General features: G+C 35.7%; 1 non-coding gene across 1 annotated transcript; it reads left to right on the forward strand.

The window, feature by feature from the left end:
- The first annotated feature begins 5370 nt into the window (after positions 1 to 5370).
- Positions 5371 to 5476, forward strand: LOC122118585. The gene has a single exon (XR_006149413.1). It is a non-coding gene; the product is annotated as a U6 spliceosomal RNA (small nuclear RNA).
- Positions 5477 to 7454: the final 1978 nt, after the last annotated feature.

The following is a 7454-nucleotide window of genomic DNA, read 5'->3' on the forward strand; positions in this document are numbered from 1 at the left end:
TATATTTCTTATCAAGTATTGTTGTCTCCTCCTTTGTTTCCCCTTCCCATCCCTATCCATCTCTCCCCCACGCCCTCTCCTACCCCCACCAAATTTGTAAAGTTCATTTTTCATCATAATGACTTGTACATTTCATTACTGCAATGGGTTCACCTCTATCCCTATTTAAACTATTTGTTTTTCCCTTCACCTCCACAAATTATACCAACATCAAATACAGTGAAAACGGGTTATACCATGGGGAGGGACATACAAAGCAACAAATAAATCATCTTATAAATATGTTAGAAACGATTGCAAGAAAGAAAAACCATTTGAATCTTTATCTTGTGGTTCATTTTGCCTAACATCAACTTATCTGACCGTTTCTGCTTATATCAAACACATACAAGTTATTGCAAATAAGGGAAACCATGGGACCTATGTTTCTTTGGACCTGGCTTACTTCACTTAATATAATTTTTTCCAAGTTTTTCCATTTCCATGTAGACAGAAGGGAACCCTCCTGAATTGTTGGTGGGAGTGCATATACTTTTATTTTCCATTACAAACATAGAATGTAGTAAAATTTTTCATAGCAATTACACTGCACTAGGTGCTGGGCATATTCTAATGTAAATAATATACTGTGTTTATGCAGAGATTTTGAGCATCCAAAATTTTAATATGCCTGTGGTCCTAATACCAATACCTTATTGATATTGAGTGACAAATACAACTTCTTATAAGTACAGAAGTTTTCTTTGTATCTTTTTAATATATATGTCTTTACTGTGAAGATACTATACAGAGGGGTTACAGTTAAGTAAGTTAATGAGTACATTTCTTATTGAGCACTGTTACCCCCCTCCTTTGTTTTTCCCTTATCAACCCTTCCACTCACACCTCCCCAACTCTTCCCTCCACCCCTCCTCTGATAGAGTGTTTTGTACATCTCATTGTTACTCATTGTAACAATGAAGAAATGCTGGCTTCTTTCATGCTGATTCTACTTGTGTAGACACACCTAAAGTCACCCACCAAGCCCAAAAGCACATAAATGAAATGCATATCATCTTTTGTCAGTTGGTATAATTGTGTTCTACACATTTATTGACAGGTTGCAAATTATTTCAAACTTTAATGCATTAAAATGTTTTCTGCCGTGGAACGGCTCTGTCGGGACGACGGAGGACACCTAATGGAGGTAACTGGAATAGGTGGGGAGATGGCAAACAGACAACTCACACACAAGAGGAGTGAATGCTGAGTGTGATTTATTGCAGAGGACAACAAGCTTTTATAGAAAAACTCTCCATGAGAAAGGGCAAAAGGTTACACAATCTTGCTGCAAGGCTTTGTTCTGGGTGGTCACCAGCTGGTTGCCTGATCTTGTTTTTTGGATGATGAGCTATGAAGATAGGCACTTGTTTTCAGCTTTACCTCTATTTTTAAGAAATACAATTGGTTTTGATGTTTATCACCTATTAACCATTAACCAGAGCATATGGGCAAGGTGCTGAACAGAAAGGCATGAACTCTAGTACTTCATAGTTACTTTTGCTTAGTTTTGTACTTTATGCATTTCAAATCTTTTCTAAGCAATTGTGCTTCTTTGCCATTCTTTAGAGGGTCCCCAATTTGTGGCCAAAAATCATGATAGTCAGTATATTTAGTTAAATCTGGCCATATATCAAATTCAAGCTCATAGTGTCTTTTCCGTAACCCTTTCACATAATCGTTTACTCTTCTCCATAGAGGCCTTAACTGTCTCATAAGAGCTTTCTTGTTCCTTCTTTGATAGTAAGCACCAAGGAGGCCTAGATCTAGCAAGTCTCTCAGTAAATAAAAGAGTAATAGGAAGTTCTTTCTCCTAAGTAGTTTTCCCAACGTTTGCCATCCTTATCATACACACCTGTAAAAGGCTATGGATCTGGGGGAAGTCTTTGGGGTCCTCTAGATAATGGAGGATCCCACTATTTTCCTCTGATAAGTCATTGCCACCTTCCATCTACCAACATTTTAGGAATCTTATTTAGCTTTTGATCTATATATCCCTCTACATCTTTTTTATCTACAGGATATCTATATGAGTCTATTGTATATGCTTTAGGATTAAAGGGAAGTCTCCAATAGCCATACACTCTTTCTGCTCTAGCCGTGCCTACAGCTTCTTGTAAATCTCTTACAAAAAATTCCTTCTGCTGAACTGACGTCATGAAACCCCCAATACGTTTATATTTACATATGACTTGTCTAATAGCCTCCATAAGAGGGGCTTTTAGGGTAGTACTTAACTCTGGTGAGTTAGTCATGTTCTCAGGACACTCATCAGATGTTGGAGTCATCAACACTTCTAAGAAAGAGCCTTGAATAAGGGAACGTTGAGCATGAGTAAGTAGAACAAGCAGCAGGAACAGTAAAAGATTAGTAGGCACTCCTATACAGCGAAGAAAAGAAAAACAGGAACACATCTTTCCCAGGGGCTTGCCAGCGTTTCCAGGAGGTAGGCCTCTTTGAAGCCCCATTCTCAGATCTGAAAGCAGGTTTCCCATGCTAAGCAGACTCCACCGGAGTACGTGTGGCAGTTTTCTTTCTTATTTTCTTGGCCAATAAATCTGCAAGACCTCAGTCAGCATTTCTCACATAGGACTTTTCAAATGGGTTGGTTAAATATTGACCTGAGCTCCAGTCTTCTGAGGACTCACTCATCTGCTTAGGAATTGATGCTGGCTCTTGGAAAAGAGCTCAAGGAAGGATGCCATTTAAAGCCTTATAACGTTATTCTTTACCAGAGTATTCTCCAGCTACTTTGGTTGTTGAGAATGTCTACAAAAGCAAGCATTCTGTTGGAAACAGGGAGACACCATATGACCATTACTTAATGAGATTTCCGAGTGGCTTGCTATCACTTGTACTGCATTTTGCAAGTTGAATCTGTCAAAACCTATCAGTTTTAAGAGATAAGAGGAGTGGTAAAAGTACTTCTAGAGAAAAATGCATCTTCAACATATTTGGTTCCAAGCATTCCGTCTAAGGCATATTCAACAAGTAGTGAAACTTGTGTTGGCTGTAACTGTGTGTCTTTCTCCATGTATACATGTGTGTATGTATGTGTGTATTCATGTGTATAGGAGCATACATGTGTACATATATAAGGGCATATACACATATATATGCAAATATAAAATTATACATACATAATATATGTGCGTATATATCAGCTGTTCAGTGATTTAAGCTATAGTTCCCGCACATTGTCATTCACACAAAGTGTACATGATAAACTGCTCTGAGGATCTTTGCTCTATGATGGTTATCCTTTGTACTCACTTCTGCCACTACTTTGTTTTTCATCCCTGCTACAGGGATGAAAATCTATCCATAGGATAGTTTTATTTTCATTACATGTATTTACTTACTGATAATAAAAGAAACAGGTTATTTATAAAAGAAAAAGATCTTTTAGGTAACAGGATAAAGTATCTTATCCATCCCAATGATTCCTATGAGATAAAATTTATAATAATAGTAAAAGTGAAAAGGAATTTTTAGATCTGTTGTTTTGCCATTTAGCATTGCAAAGAATAATATCACATGACTGCTATAACTCTTAAAGAATGCCATTGTAACTGATGGTCCCTATCATGTTCTCACAAAACCAGTGGATCCTGAAAGATAATAGTACACCAGCAGAAATGCTAAGTAGCAGACATGGAGCATGAATGAGAAAGCAAGTGAAAGAGATAGAGTGAAAGATAGAGAGAAATATCATAATACTGAAAGTGCATAACAGATAAATTAGAGCTATATGAGAATATTCATACAGCTATTTTTAGATTCTACATGTACATTTGAAGGTATTTAATGTACAATAACCCACCAACATAAAATATAAAGTGCTTTTGATAAAAAACTAAAAATGACTCAAGAAATTAGAATTGCAAAAACAATTTTCACAGAAGCAATCTCTCAGAGATATTTCATGACTTTGAGAATAATAAAGTGGCTGAAGTTAATATAAATTAAGTAGGATGATAATTCACAAAAATATAAAAAGATATTCATATATTTCAATATATAACCCAAAGCTAAAACAAATGTTCTTTAGATGATTTTTTTAAAACACAGTTTCTCAAGAACTGGGAAAGTGGCTCAATGGTATATAGTGCTTGCCTTGCATGCATGAGGCCCTGAGTTTGATTCCTCTGCACCACATAAGCAGAAAAAGATGGAAGTGGTGCTGTGACAAAAGTGGTAACGCTAGCCTTGAGATGAATAGCTGAGGGACAGCACACATGCTCCAGATTTCAAGCCTCATGACCAACAAAAACAGATAGAGAACAAAACACAGTCTCTCATTTTTGTGGCCTCAACTCTGTAATATGTCAGCTTCACCCTAGGGCTAAGATTTTAGGTGTGGAAATTTATCAACACTCCTGATTCAGATTCTACTTGATAAAATTTTTAATCAATATTTTGTTCTTAAATTTGCTATTTGTAAACTCACATGCACCTATAAAAATGGTTGACCATCCCAGTAACCTTCTCAAAGTACCTCCAAAAGACAACTTACAAAACTGTATTATATTACTACAAGGAAAACAATGCTACAAATAAATAAAACCAACAATTAAATATTCATAATTAATAAAATGAAAAATAAATCAGTTACGTGTTTCCAGTATTTGAAGTATACTACATATTAGATTTTACTATATTCTCATATTCCTGTACATTTAAAACTGGCTAAGATTATGATGTTCAACAAGAGTTTTATAGGCTATGAATAGTCTTTAAAGTTACCCAGTAAGATTACTATTTATGGCTCATCTCGTCATTTGTATATGGCTTATATCATCACTTGTTCCTCGCTAACATATAAAGTAAGGAAGCTCTAAATTGTAGTTAACAAATTCTTAACTCTTTACTCTGCTTCTTTACACAAAGGCTTTGCAACTTCTCATTAGTAAAGTTTCTATAAACTCTGAAATGTAAATACTTAGTAATATATGTCTGCTACCATAAATCTTAACTACTTCATGGAAAATTTTTATGACCTGTGAAACAGTCCCTATTTTGGCATATTTAAGCAAATTCCCAGAATTAAACACATTTAAAGCATTAAAACTTTAACAAACCTTAACCCTTGCTGCAATGTTCATTATGACAGGTGCCTTGTAGAGAATAATTGAACTCCTCCTTCTACACATCTCTGGAACCACAAATATTTGGAATTACTTTGTTTTTGACATATCAATTTTGAGTTTCTTCTTAAATCTGTGCTTGTGTAAGAAATACATATTTCATGACCATTCTTTTGTATTTACTTTTTGTTGAATTGTCTAGTTTAAGAAAATCAATTACACTTTATATATAAAAAAATGTTCTGTGCTCAATTTGGCAGCACGTACCCTAAAACTGGAATGATACAGAGAAGATGAGCATAGCTCCTTCGAAGGATGACACACAAATTCCTGAAGCGTTCAGTATTTTTACAAGGACAGATGCTGGAGTGAATGTGGCCAGAAGTAAACACTACTGAATTCTTGGTGAGAGTGTAAACTTGTTCAACCCCTTTGAAAAGCAGAATGGAGGTTCTTCAAAAGATTCCACATAGAGCTCCTCTATGACGCAGCAATCCTTTTATTGGGAATTCACGCAAATGATCAGAAACAAGACCATACTAAAACTACAAGCACAACTATGTTTATTGCAGCATTATTTGCCATAGGTAAGATATGGAACCAACCCGATGCCCCTCAGTACATGAATGGATCAAGAAAATGTGTGTGTGTGTGTGTGTGTGTGTGTGTGTATGTGTGTGTGTGTGTGTATGTGTAACTGTGACCCCTCTGTACAGTACTTTTACAATTAAAAACCTATAAAAATGTTCTGAGATGGAAGAGTTTATTCCCCCAATTTTATCCATATAATATCGTTAACAAAGCAGATTTTTAAATACTAAGTAGAATGTGATATGTATTACAGAAACCATTACATGTAATGAGCAACCAGAAATAATGTTATCAATTGACTATGCACTGCTTCCAAGGAAGCCAGATGGATAATTTCTCATGCTGTAAATCAAACTGTTGATCTTATGTCTTGATAGTGTAAAAATATCAGGGACAGAATAATGAAGGAATGTTGTAGACTGAGGTGAAATCATATGAAAATATACAAACCTGATAAAACATATAAGTATCTGAGCAGTATATTGTGTTTTAAATCATTTGTGTTACATTGCAAAGATAATGAAGACCTATTAGAATGAATTATCTTTTTGGTATCCTATCGTAGGTCCTTAGAAGGATGAACTCTTTCCTCATTCTTGTAGAGGCTTCATTAGATGAGAGGAACTGTATTTTTTGTTTGCTTCCTTCCATTTATTCTTCACTCTGAAATATGAGCTACATGATACTGAAATACACCAAGGAAAATTAAACACACAGGCTTTGGAAAGATCAATCAATGTAAAATAAATAAAATACGTATAACCTTGTAAAAGGTCTAAATAAATTAATCTATATAATCTCAAGTGTAAACAGAAAATGATTTAAGAAATGTCATGTAATTGAAAAATGAAAATTTTTAGGCGATACTTAATTTTTTCCTTTCTACTACATTGAATTAATTATTTATTTTGTATAGAGAGATTAAAGATGAGATTAACAAGAAGCTTGGTTAAAACTGGGCATAAATTCTGAATAGACAAGTATTCCAAAATCCATGAAAATCGCCAGTGGGTTTACAAAGTTGTGTTTAATGCTACTTCTATGCTGGCTTAAGCTTTGGGAACAGAAGTCATTAGAGAAATGCAATTCAAAATTAATACGATACTCTTTCATAACTATTACAACTCTTATTAAAAAAAAATCAAAGGAACCAGTTGTGGTGGCAGTCAATTTGGTCTAGAAACCCCTCTAAGGAGAGAGCAAGATGAGGCATTGGCTTAAGTGAGCCACTCAATATCTGCCATCCAAAAAGGAAAAACAGTGGAGTGAGGCTCAAAGCCATATGCCTTTGGGCTTGGGTCCTTCCCTTGATTATAACATCTGCAAGTTGGTCTGCCTGAGATTATACCTGAGGTGTGCCCCCAGGGGAGTGTGAACCCACTCTAATGGCTCCCCCCTTTGAATTAAAACTGCAGAAATCAATGTAACACCTCCAAACCACCAAAGGGAAATGGGCTCAAAAATAGAATACCTCTTCAGGAAAACTTCATCCAGGGCTTTTTGGAACTGCAAAAATATTGCCCAATGGCTGTCTGTAATTGTAATAACTTCTTGGGGCGTCCTGCCTTTTAGTAGGGCAAATAAGGCACACACTATCTTTAGGGACAGGAACCCATGGAAACAGCCAATTGGTTTCCCCTAAAAGGCTCTGAAGTTGGGATAAGGTCAGAGAGGTTGGAATATCCAGCAAAGGCTTAAGGAGACTGGCCTGAGTCAAGGTAAGGAGGAACCAGAGCA

Source organism: Dipodomys spectabilis, unplaced genomic scaffold (genome assembly GCF_019054845.1).
Source record: "Dipodomys spectabilis isolate Male_0828 unplaced genomic scaffold, ASM1905484v1 ptg000155l, whole genome shotgun sequence".
Classification (NCBI taxonomy): domain Eukaryota; kingdom Metazoa; phylum Chordata; class Mammalia; order Rodentia; family Heteromyidae; genus Dipodomys; species Dipodomys spectabilis.